Consider the following 13,461-nt stretch of genomic DNA (forward strand, 5'->3'; position numbering starts at 1 on the left):
GTTACCACAATAACTTGAGAAGCACTGAAGGGATTTCAACCAAACTTGGCACAAGTATGGATTGTAAAAGAAGATGAACTGATTCTATTTTTGGGTCTAAAAGGTCAAAGATCATGCATCCTTTAATCATTTTGCAGACCATAACTCGAGTTAGAAGCTTATGATGTCTTTTCTACTTTTCTTTTTCATATTCCCTCTCATTTGAGCTTTCATTTTTCCTGTGAATTTGGAAGATTAAATGTAACTGTGTTCACAACTAAAGCGTGCCTTTATTCTATGATGGTGCATCATTATTGTCTGTATGGTCATTGGTGGTTTCTTTTTTTTTTTTTTCCAAGTTAAATAATTATGTCGCACTTAAAGCCTGAAATCATCATATTGTAATGGTTGCTAGAAGACAGGGCAGCATGTGGAATCGTACTAACATAATCATGAGACTTCAAACAAACAAACAAAAAAATACCTTTTGGGGGGCAAACTCTCCCTCCCCCAACCCCATATACCTGCTAAGACCCAAATTTTTCTAATGCCTTGATACATCATGGGTGATTAAGGTTGTGGAGAAGTTTCATCAAAATTGTATGTGTAGTTTCAGAAAAGAAAGCAAATACCTATTTTGGGGGGTGACAAACCTGGACCCACTTTGACCGCCCATAGACCCTCTTAGCCTTTGATTTTCTTAGTGCCGTGAACAAACTTTGGTACATCACGGGTGATGAAGGTTGTGGTCAAGTTTCATCGAAATAGTGTGTGTAGTTTCAGAGAAAAAAGCAAATTCCTATTTTCGAGGGTCAAACCTGGATCCACTTTGACCCCGGTAAACCCCTTTAGACCCCACTCTTTTTTTCTTTTTTTTTAATGCCATGAACAAACTTTAGTCACAACACAACAAATATCATTTATGCCAAATTTGGTCACAATCCCATCAGCGGTTTCGGAGAAGAAATTTCAAGTGTCGTCAGTCCGTCAACGTGCCATCACATAAGCTCCCTTGAATTTCGTTCCAGGTGAGGTAAAAAAAGATCACGGACGTCTTCTGCACCACCCAACTCTGGTCGGATCCTGGTGCCAAATGTCATTTTACCTTACCTGTAAGATGACTGAAGCAGATAGAGAACCATGCTGACCACCACACAATGGATCTCAAGTGTCTGAGCGAACCAACGTTATCCGCCGCAACCCATCGCCTATTGGATACCAATTGATTGCTTGGGCTAATTAGCCCTAGGAGCGCTATATCCAACCAAACCCTAACTGGATAAATAAAGACAGTTCTTTATACCTTATACTTTATAGGTTTATTTAAACCAAGCGAGGCAGAAAATGCCAGGAGAAACTAGCAATGGCAGTCCAAACAAGAAATGCTGGCCGCACAAGCAATGTGATACAGGTGCATATACATTTCCCCAAATTACCTCCGTGACAAACCCACGATTGGAACCTCAATAAGGCTCTTAACACCATAACTTCGTTGGGTGGATGTTTGGCGCCAACTAAGTGAGATATATGGGGGTGTGGAGAAGAGGAGGGGGGGGGGGGGGTGAGAAGAAATGGTGAGAAAGAAATACTTTGGGGACTTTTGAAATTTCAAATATTACCGGTCTTTTGCGTGTCCGGACCCAACTTGCGACAACCCGCTTGGATTGCTGCCGCCCAATGGTCTGGCCTGGTTGTCCATATATCGCTTTACTCCCACTCACTCTGCTCCATACATGCTCCAGATCTCCTGGGGTGCCCCTGATAGTAACTGGCTGGCGTGATGAATTGCACAGCTTTGGTGGGAAATAGCTGTCAGCGAGGTGAGGGGCACAGCTCCAATGTGGCCAGGTGGCGAGATAAGCAACTGGGCTGACGCGAAGGTGTGCAGGGCTTGGTGCAGAGGTGTGTGTGTGTGGTGAGGTGAAAAGAAACGAAGAGTGCATAAAGAGCGCGAGCGTAGTGAAGTGAAGCGAGCTAACTGGAAAAATAAGGAAAAGGAAAGATGAGTTTGAGAAGGGATGAAAATAGAGCAAAGTCAAAGCAAGCTGTTCTGTACAAAGCTCGAGTTCCTGTTTAAGTGCTTATTCCTTCTCTACACTCCTCGTTTTATTCCTTCATTCCTGCCCCCCTCATCCCTTTCCTCACTACTCTGGGACTCTCATTGGTGGAGAGCCCACGAGGTCAATCTGACTCTCACATCTGGTAATTGTCTGTGTCCCATTCTTATGCCCCACACAGGAGCCTGATTGGTGGGGCAGGGTGTCCATGGTGGACTTTACGGGAAAAGGAGTGGTGAGAATTTGGTGCACACCTGCCAGTTCCATTGATTAAATGGCTTCCTGTTGAGGGGAACCCATCAGGATGTTCGACGAGTAGGCTGGCGAGCCCGTTGCATGGATTTCTCGCTAGTACGTCATGAGTGTGGTGTTAGCCGTGAAATGGTTTGAGTCCAGAATGTAAAAAGGAAGCAAGATGCATGAAAGCTAACTGCATTCGCAATGCATGTCTATCCACATGAATACAGTATATACTTAAAAGCAAAACAGAATACGAAGACATAACTAGATGGTATTCATAGAATACTTACCCACGCAGTCAACTTGGGGCAAGCAAACTCTTCTGTTTTTGAAGGGTTTTTTTTTCTTTGATCCAATATGGCTGCCTATCCGGTGTGTACCCCGGTTTAGAATAGGTACACCGTATCCCTGCGTGTCGTAAGAGGCGACTAAAAGGGTTGGCGTCAGGAAGGGCATCCGGCCATGAAAACATTGCCTCAAAAAGGCAACCATGACAATTACAACTACATATGGGCAGGGTACAGCCAGAAGTACCTCGTGGGGGACCCCACTCGTCAAAACTCAAGATGGGGAACCCGATCGAAGCAAGGGTGGAAATTACCCCATTTATGACGACGAAACATCTGATGCCCGACGTGGAGATCGGTTTCTGAGATTTGGGATGTGGAATGTAGGGATAATGACAGGAAGATCAGGAGAAGTGGTGGAAGTATTGTTCAGAAGAAGAGTGGACATATGTTGTGTGCAGGAGATGAGATGGCAGGGAAGTGGTGTGAGAATGGTGAATGGTAGGCAGGGACAGAAATACAAGTTTGTGTGGCAAGGGTGCCCAGAAGGCGTGAATAGTGTTGGTGTCCTGTTTTCTGAGGAGTTTGTAGACAGTGTGGTGAGTGTGACTAGAGTGAGTGATAGGTTGATGATGGTGAAAACGATGATTGGAAAGCTCTTGGTGAACGTCATCTCGGGATATGCTCCGCAGGTTGGTCGGAGCAATGAAGAGAAGGACAAGTTCTGGTGTGCGATAGAGCTGATGGAAAACGTGAAAGATGAGGAAGTTGTTGTGGTATGAGGAGACCTAAATGGACATGTGGGAAGGAGTATGGACGGTTTTGAGGGAGTTCATGGGGGTTACGGATATGGTGTGAGAAATGGAGAAGGTGAAAGGATTTTGGAGTTTGCTGATGGAGCTGATTTGTTGATTTGTAATACTCAGTTCCAGAAAGAGGATAATAAGCTTGTTACATACACGTCAGGTGGGTCGACGACAACCGTCGACTACCCTACTGGTGCATAGGCGAGATAGGGGGAACCTCTGGGACACAAACGTGATCCTGTGGGAGGAGGCTGTTTCACAGCACCACTTGGTTGTCTACGACATAAGGGTGGAAGGTGCGAGGAGAGCTCGGCGGGTGAAGTACCAACCGAGAATGAAGGTGTGGAGGTTTAAAGAGGTGACAGGAAGGGAGGCATTAAAAGAGAGGCTGAGTATGGTAGAGGATGATGTGGTTGAGCTTGAAAGTGGTTGGATGTCAATGAAAGATAGTCTGTTGGGAGCCGTTGGTGAGGTATGTGGATGGACAAAAGGACCACCGAGGCACTCGGAAACATGGTGCTGTGATGATGAAGTTGGAAAGAAGATTGACGAGAAGAGGAATAAGTTCAAGGAGTGGCAGAAGGTGAAGGGTATGGGGGCAGAAAAGGCAAAGCATGAAAGTTATAAAGCAGCCAAGAAGGCTGCAAAGAAAGAGGTAGCAAAGGTGCTGGAGGCATGTAGGAAAATGTTTGGAGAACGCTTGGATTTGGAAGAGGGTCAGAGAGCGGTATTCAGGATTGCAAAGCAGATAGCGAAAGAGAGGTGTGATGTGATGGGGGTGAGTTGCTTGAAGGATGAAGTGGGACAAATCGTTGTGGACCCAGATGGAATTAAAGGAAGATGGAAGAGATATATGGAAATACTGTTGAATGCAGAGAATGAATGGGATGGAAACATAGAGAGTAACCCAGTTTTAGGACCGGCAGAGAAGATAACCGAGCAGGAAGTTGAGGAAGCGATAAAAGCAATGAAGAGTAGAAAAGCAGGAGGGCCGACAGGAGTTGTGGGAGATATGTTGAAGGCAGCGGGAAATTGGGGTGCGAAGAGAATGACAGAGATATGCAATCTGGTGGTGAAAGAAGGCCGCATGCCAGTGGATTGGGAACTGAGTACCCTCGTCCCTCTATACAAGGGGAAAGGTGACCCTCTGGACTGTGGCTCGTATCGAGCGATAACGTTATTGGAGCATGGAATGAAGGTATTGGAAAGTGTGTTGGAGAGGAGGATAAGGAAGAAAGTGAAGATTGACGAAATGCAGTTTGGACCAATGCCAGGAAGAGGAACGACAGATGCCCTTTTTATTGTGAGGCAGTTGCAGGAGAAGTTCATGGAGAAGAGGAAGAAGTTTCTTGGGTTTGTTGATCTGGAGAAAGCATTCGATAGGATTCCACGTGAAGTAGTGACATGGGCATTGAGGAAGTTAGGAGTGGAGGAATGGTTGATCAGAGTGGTGATGGCAATGTACAAAAGAGCACGCACAGCTGTAAGGACGAAGGACGGGAACAGTGGTGAGTTTGAGGTAAAGGTGGGACTGTATCAGGGGTCGGTACTAAGCCCACTACTATTTGCAGCTGTGATGGAGGTGCTGGCTTGGAACGTAAAGGAGGGTTTACCGTGGGAGTTGTTGTCTGCAGATGATCTGGTGTTGATTGCAGAAAGTATGGATGGACTGAAGGAGAAGATGGACAAGTGGAAGGAATGTGTGGAGACAAAAGGTCTGAAGGTGAATATCGGAAAAACGAAGGTGATGGCAAGTGCTAAAGCATGTGGTGAGGTGGAAAGAACTGGGAAGTGGCCGTGTGCTGTGTGCAGGAAGGGTGTCTGAGTGAATTCCATTCAATGTGCAATGTGCGCTGAGTGGGTTCATCAAAAATGTAGTGGTTTGAGAGGGTCATTAACCAGTGTGGCAGCTACATTCAAGTGTAAGGTGTGCACAGAGGGAGCTGCAGATGGAGGAAATGTTGAGTTGGATCTTGGAGACGGCATGAAGCTGGAAGGTGTGAAAACATTTTGTTTCCTCGTGCATACCTCGACGTGCGTGTTACCTCGACATGCTGAATGGAGAAGGTGGATCAGACTCGGCAGCGGTTGCTAGAGTGAGAGGTGCATGGAAGAAGTTTCAGGAACTGCGTGGCATGCTGACGGGGAGGGGTGTGTCGTTGAAGCTGGAGGGAAAGGTGTATGCTGCATTTGTGGGAAGTGTTATGATTTATGGGAGCGAGACATGGGTAAGGAACGTAGAGCAGCAACGAAGGTTGGAAAGGGTGGAAATGCGAATGGTTCGGTGGATGTGTGGAGTGTCGTTGAGAGAGAGAGGAAGACAAATGATGAATTACGAAAGATGATGGGAATAGAGCCTGTGATGGATGCTGTGAAGAGAAACAGTTTGAGATGGTTTGGTCATGTGTTGAGGAAGGATGAAAGTGACTGGTTGAGAAGAGTGATGGAAATGAATGTAGAAGGAAGAAGATGACGGGGAAGACCGAGAAAGACTTGGCTAAAGATGGTGGAAGAATATATGCGGGCAAGGGGGTTAACAAGGAGAGATGCAGAAAATAGGGCAAGATGGAGAAGATTGTCATGGCGACCGCAAGGCTAACCCCCGCTCTTGCAGGGAAAATGGCCTTAAAATGCCTGTTGTTGTTGTTGTTGTTGATCCAATATGGCTGCCAGATCATGTGAGTGATGACATCATAAATTTATATTCTCCAATATAATTGTTGTGTAAATTACGCTCACCTCTAGGCTTTCTAGCCTGGGTTTCATTCTCGACCCAGCTTTAAACTGTCATCCCGATATTTCACAGGAAGGGTGATTCATCAACGTCTGTGCCATCCCTCAGATGGATGTTAAACTGGCGTCTCGTCTGCCGGCATTCGTTGGTGGATGTTAAAGATCCCATAGTGTCCTTCGCAAAGCGTAGACAAACTATAGCCGGCACCATGAGCAAATTCTAAATTCCTGCTCTTAACTAGTCAAATGTCAGGCCTGGCCATCTAGTGTGTGAAGATTCAGGCCAAGCTTCACATGGTCCACCAGCACAATAAAGATGAGATAATGATGGTCATTAAAGAAGAAGAAGATTGCGATGTGTACTCTTAAAAATAATCTTGGTCACGGTGGGCCCCATTGCAGGCCTGGTGCCATTGTAAACCCGCCACTGTTCATACTTACCTGCATGACCACACAATCTGGTGGAGATACAACCAGCGCATTCCTGATATCCCTATAGTGTGTGAATCTGGTATTTTGGTGCTATAGTGGGGAATTATTTTTCTTGTAGATGGCCAACATCCCAGACAAGGTACCTGGCAAATTTAATATTCTGATTTTAATATTTTAGCATGGCTAATTTATAAAACATAGGGGCAATACCCCTGGTGCTCACCTGGTGCAATAAACAGTATACTGCACTGACTAAAGGTATTGTTACGGACCGCGGATAAGATGTTGTTTTGCCGAGCGGATGGCACCGCGGCCGAACAGTTACCCCGACTAACCCGATTCCTGGACGTTGGCCAAAATCGCGCCACAGATATTCAATGGGGAAAAGACAAAGGCGACACGGATGTGAAGAAGAAGGAGCCAGAAGTAGGGAATACGAATATAATTTATTTGCTATTTACAAGACCAAAGAAACCAAGGAAGAAGGAAGGATAATAAAATAATATACAGAAGAATCAGAGACACAGTGCAATTATTAGCTTACCTACAGTCTTAATTAAACCCAGGACAGAACAAACAAAAGACAGACTCACACGGGGAATGATGATAGGAATGGCAGGAGGTGGATGGCTGGAGGGGGAGGAAGGTTCAGCTGGACCCCCAGCACGGTCGGGTTGGGGATTAGCAGCCGCTGCCCTTTCTCGATCGGCGCGTTTAGCAGCCGCCGTTCCTCTTTCGATCGGCGCGTTTAGCAGCCGCCGTTCCTTCGCAGCCCTGCTCAAAAACTGCCGTCAAGGCCCCCAAGCTGCTGTGGCTGAAGCTGCTGTGGCTGCTGCTGCTGTGGCTGAACTTGCGGTGGCTGGAACTGCTCTTTCAGGGATCCCTTACTCAACTCTTCTTAACTAAACTCAACTCCCCTCGTACTCAACTCAACTCTTCTCGTACTCAACTCAACTCTTCTCGTACTCAACTCAACTCAACTCCACTTAGTTCAACCACTTAACTCTTGCTTTTGCACGCACGCTTTTATAGCGCCTCAGGCGATCAAGCCGCCGGCCTTCAGGACACTCCCCTCGGTGAGCTCGCTTCGGCCCTGATTGGTGGGCACAGGCCCTCTGACTCCACCCTTGATGACAATGGGCGGGCACGCCCTTCTTCCCCGAGCTGAGCACATGCTTAATGGCGGCTATTGTAGTTGGCAATAGAAGTTTTGGGAGTGGGAATGGGGCATGAAAGGGAATCTATCTTATTTCACTTGGTGCAATGGAGTGTCATCTTAATGGAAGACAAGGCCTTACCCTAATACACATAATAAGGAAATAAGCTACTGAACAGGGATATTATGGTGTCCTTCATGTATGCTTTATGGAACTAACTACGGGAAGGCCCTTTGACCTTATACAACACTGGATTAAGGAGGGCGATATTTTACAACAATTTACACTACAACAACAAAAAAACTAAAACCATGCTCATATCCACAACACTGCACCCTCCTCCTCTTAGGCACGTCCCAGGCCTATAACTTTAACTTTTAGTGTGGCACGTAGGTGTAGTTCCCTCTACATTTAACCTGACCCTGAGTGCGACCGTTTTAAAACATAAATAAATATGTCCCGCTGCTCCATTGCACCCTACCTAACAGACTCATGCCCACAGCTAACCGAATTGCGGAATGGTCTTCAAACTATACATTGACGGTGGGGAGCATTATTTACAGTGACGTTACATTATTTACAAAACTAACCCAGGACCTGTGATTGTTCTTTTTTTGAGGGGGGAGACAGTCTGCTCTGCATCGACGCACCATGTAAGCACCCAAAACGCACCAACACACCCTCAAGCACCAATCGGTGCTCAGTCATCACTGTTCATCAAAATAAAAACGACAACCCCTAACCCTGCTGGTGGTCTCTTGCTCTTCGGCTCCCTCTGCTGGCTATTTGCTTTCTTCCAGATGTCATTTTCTTTGCTGGCGGCCTATTTGCACGATTAAAATGCACCCAACGTGTCCATTTTTATTTATTTATGGCCCACAGGGCCGACTAGTGTGGTTCACCTGTAGGGCATCGGTGCCCAGTGGCCAAGGTCCGCCAGCAAGATCTCGGGCCTTCATGGCCGGTGCCAGCAGAGGGGCCATGCCCCAACCCACAGGGTCCATAAGTGGTGCTCAGCCACAGACATGTGGTCCATAATGTGGTGCATCGATGTAGACAGCTGTGGTTGCGAGAGGTTCGGGCGCACAATGTCCGACTCACGCACGCTCCCCTCGGCGCCCAGTGGCGCACAGGTCCTCATGTGGGAGACAAAAGGGGGAAAAGACAGATGAGCGAGGGGTAAGGTCACAAGGGTACACATCAATCAAGGCAATGCAAGGCGAAGTGCGTACGGAGAGCAAAGTGAGAAAAGTTCATACCTACCCCCCCCCCCCCCCCCTGTCACCTACTCTACCCTTGCCCTTACCCCATATTTACAAAATCTACACCTTTACAAATTCGTCGCTACCGTCACGTCTCCCCATATCTCTCCTACACCAAATTCGTCACCACAATCCCTCTAGCCAAAATTTGCCATCACCCAATTCATCATCAATCCCTCCTAAGGAGGAAGAGATGGAACATAAAGCACAATGTCACACCCACGTCATGATGCGTCTCACATTCCAAACATCTGCACAATAAAAATAATAAAACATGGCATGGTGTGGAGTTACGTCACCTCAGGTGAGTGGATGCAGATGGTGCGAGGAGATCTTCATCCTAACTACTTTCTAAATGACTTTAATACACTTTACACTACCCGGGGTCTTTCCCTGCCAATCCATTGGCCATCTTACACAATGGGTTCTAAAAACCAATTCCCGTTGACCAAACTGTGGTGCTTCTCAATTTGGGGTCTCACTCCCCCGATTCAACTCCCTGTGCCCTTGCACAATTTCAGGACTGGGGCGTGTAGCTCTCCCAGCAGGTCTACCCACCTGCACACCTCCACCACTGCAGTTGCCACCCGAGCTTACCTAGCTCCTCACCCTAACCTATCTAATTGGGGAAGGCCCCTCCTGGCTCTGTCACCCCTCGGTGCCCTCTGGCACTGGGCTACCCGGGTCCGTCCTCCGGATCCTCGGGCCCCATCCACAACAACTCTACCGGCTCCCAGAGCCCACCTGCGGCCTCACCTGGCCGACATCCTCACAGTGGTGGAGTGCCCAAACCAACTACACACACTAACAGGCTACACGCCCAGCCATTTCCACAACACTAATGCACCCATCCAAATACCATTCTTTCACCCGCACCACAGATGCCAATATCCAACCACAATTTAACTATACCCTCTACCTAACACTTAAACTACCCTCCCCGGGTATTCGTGATGGGGGTCCACTCTTCCCCCATTCACACCTCCGCACCATCCACTCCACTCTACAGTTTCCATCATACTCACTCCACGACCATCCATTCCCATACTCCATATACTCCAGACTCCATGTCTTCCACACAACCATTCTCCATACACCTGTCATTGCACACCTGTGCAATCACACCTAGTGCCACCTGCACCCTCCTTCCTTCCTGGACCATTTGGTCAGCACAATACTCATCACTATCACTCACTCAAACACTGCTCCACCCACCTGTCCAGTTGCACACCTGTGCAATCACACTACAACTCACAATCATTTACTCATACCCTGCTCAATACACTTGAATACACCTCCAACACTCATACGGCATCATCTGAACTACCTGTTGCCCTGCTAACTTAGTGCTCCCCGTCTTCCCTTTAAACTAAGCACATACCACGTTATTATAATCCACACTAATCTACCTGCGTCCCCACTACAGGTATCATTGTCACTACCTAACCTTAACGTTACCTAAGGTCATCTTCTAGGTCCCTACACACAATATCCTAACCCTCCCGGGCTAGTTTTCACTGCCATAAACCCCATAAGACTAGTGCTCCTTTGCCCCCGTTGTGAGAGATGGCAGAGTTGCCATCCCATCACATCGGGTATCTCAAACTATAAATTTTGCTCGTCCAAATTCAACAAATCAAAAATTTGCCAATCATCTCATTTTGTTTTTCTAATTTTGGGTCCAAAACACTATCCTCATCATCAGGCTACTCGCTAGTGCCTCTCAGTGCGCCAATTCATCTCTAAAGCTCGGCTTCGTAAAGCCGAGCAATGAATGCGGGTTGTTTGGTGCCAGCGGCTGGATGCGTCCGGCATTCGGTGCGGGGAAGGACGCTTACCCGGGCCGAGATCCCATGCACCATCTCGGCACAGAGCCGTCCAATGGCCTGATCTCGACCTGCCGGAACGCCTCAACAAAAAGGGGTCGCCATGACGACCCTTCCTATCGGGCTGCCCGCTCCGCCTAGTGGAGCACGGACGCGGCCGTTCCGAGCGAGGCCCAGCGTGGATCGCGTATGGCGGTTCTTTCGAAACCGCCGTGGTTCAGATCCCCGCTGGTCCTCGCGGCACGCGAAGCTGCCCGGCGCGCACCGAGGGCCCGATTCGGCTATACGTCGCTCTAACCGCTAACCCGGTTACCGTCGATGCTCCACTTGCATGCTCACACCCCGCAGCCCGTTCCTTGCTCCTCATCATTGCACCTTCTCTTACACCCCCAGGTACACTCATTCCGCTCACAGACTTGGTCACACACCTGACCACCGCACACCTTTGCACACACTCGTTCGCACACCTCACCAACACACCTCTTCGCGCCCCCTTCTCGGTCACCTCCTCGGTGACAACCACAGGTGTGCTCTCACTTGCACACCCAACCACGTGCCTCACTACTAACTCAAGTGTGCATTCCCACACACGCTCTACCATTCCAGGTGTGCATCCTTCCATTCCAGGTGTACATCCTCTCTCACCTGCCACAACCAACTCACGCTCCGTGTCACTCTCACTACTTTCACGACCACACTCGGTCGCGCACTCACCCTTACTCTTGACGGCGCACTCTTTCCTCATGCACCCGTTCGTTACACACCTTTCTCGCGCACACTCTCCGGTTACACCCTCCGTAACACTCACCACAGGTGTGCATTCTCCCTTACTTTTGACAGCGCACTCTTTCCTCATCCACCTGTCCATTACACACCTTTCTCGCGCATCCTCTTGCGCACACTCTCTCGTTACTCCCTCCGTAACACTCACCACAGGTGTACACTCTCTCGTTACATCCTCTGTAACACTCCCCACTCCGCGCTTCCATGTGCCCCCTCGCACACGCGCTACGACCAACTCACTCTCGACAGCACACTCACTCCTCGGCGCGCACTTTTTCCTCACACACCCCAGAGTCGGACATTCTCGCACACCTCCTCCTTCGCACACCATACCTGTCGCACACTTCACCAACGGCCTCTCACGAACACGCGGATCCAAATCAACCCCCAAGCCGACTGAAGCTCCCCTCACATCATATACATTTCCACATATATCACCACTCACCTCGGCACCTCGTCTCCGCACCTCCTTCGCCACCTGCAAACTCTTTATTTGGTTAGTGAGCACATCATCATGATTTGAACACAGACCTTGCACATACTCCATCACTTCCTCCTGTATTTCTCTCATTATTTATTTAGTATTTTGACGTATTTAGTATTTAGTTTGACGTGACCTCAACGTATTTAGTTTCCGTCCGTCTCTTCTTAATTTCACTCACCCCCTCTTCCACCTTCTCTAACTTTTGCTTCACCTCTTTTATTTCCCGGTGCGTCTCCTCAATTTCGTCCTCTAAGGCTACCTTGACCGTTTCTATGTGCGTCCTCACCTCCCGGTCCTTCGTCTCCATTACTTCTGTCACCTCGTCCAACCTCGTTGTCAGTCCCTCACGTACCATCTGACATTGCCTCTTCGTCGCTATCATCGTCCTTGATGTCTCTTTGTGTCGCTTTTAACCCTCCTAGTACCGCAGTATTCCTTTGTACCTGCTCCACTAACTCCGTCTGTCCCACCGTCAGCTGTTCCACCTCCTGCGTCAAACCCTCTATTCCCCCTTGTAACTTTGCCGTTCCATTTCTCACCTCTTTCTCCATACGCTTCTCACCTCGCTTTACCTCCTCGCGTACCCCCGAGACCTCCTCGCTTTCACCTCGTCGTATCTCCTCCTTCATCTCCTCCATCTCTTTTGTAGATGCCACCCTCATCTGTCCCAATTCATCCCTCTGAGCATCCAATTTGGTTTCTACCCCGATTTTCACCTCCTCTATCTGCTCTCCCATTTGTTTAATTTCTCGGGCGGATTGCTCCCCGATTTCCCGCAATTTGTTTTCCATCTTGTTTTCTAACCCCTCTAACCCATTTTTCACCCCCTGTATATGATTCTCCTGGGCCGCCATTCTATTTTCCACCCCCGTTAACCCATTTTTCACCCCTTCTATCCCATTGTCTAACCCCTCAAATTTCTTGTCTAACCCCTCAAATTTCTTGTCTAACCCCTCAAATTTCTTGTCTAACCCCTCACCGGTACCCCTCGCTTCGTCCCTCATTGCCCCCATTTGGCCCCCCAATCGCTCACTATCAGCCCTCAATCCCACAAGTTGGTTTCCCATTCCGACAATTTGGTTTCCCAAGTCATTCCTCAGGTCTTCACTTGTCTGGACCATGAGCGCCCTTATTTGTATCATAAAGAGGTCCAAATTCACCGGTGCTGCGGGCGCGGCTGCCCCAACCACGTGCGAGCCGCCATTTTGTGCCTCTACAACCACGTGCGCGAGGACACCATTTTGCGCGCCTGACACCTCCTCAACCACCTCCTCATTGCTCTTCTCCATTTCCTCCCTGTGGTCCTGAGTTACCCCTAACCCCTCTTCTAGCTCACCCACCTGCATCCGATCGCCTTGACTAGCCATGGCGCGATTCAATTTGGGATTTTAAAAACTAAATCTTGGCCGCTCCAA

This window comes from Myxine glutinosa, chromosome 2 (genome assembly GCF_964187855.1).
Source record: "Myxine glutinosa chromosome 2, kmMyxGlut1.1, whole genome shotgun sequence".
Lineage (NCBI taxonomy): Eukaryota > Metazoa > Chordata > Myxini > Myxiniformes > Myxinidae > Myxine > Myxine glutinosa.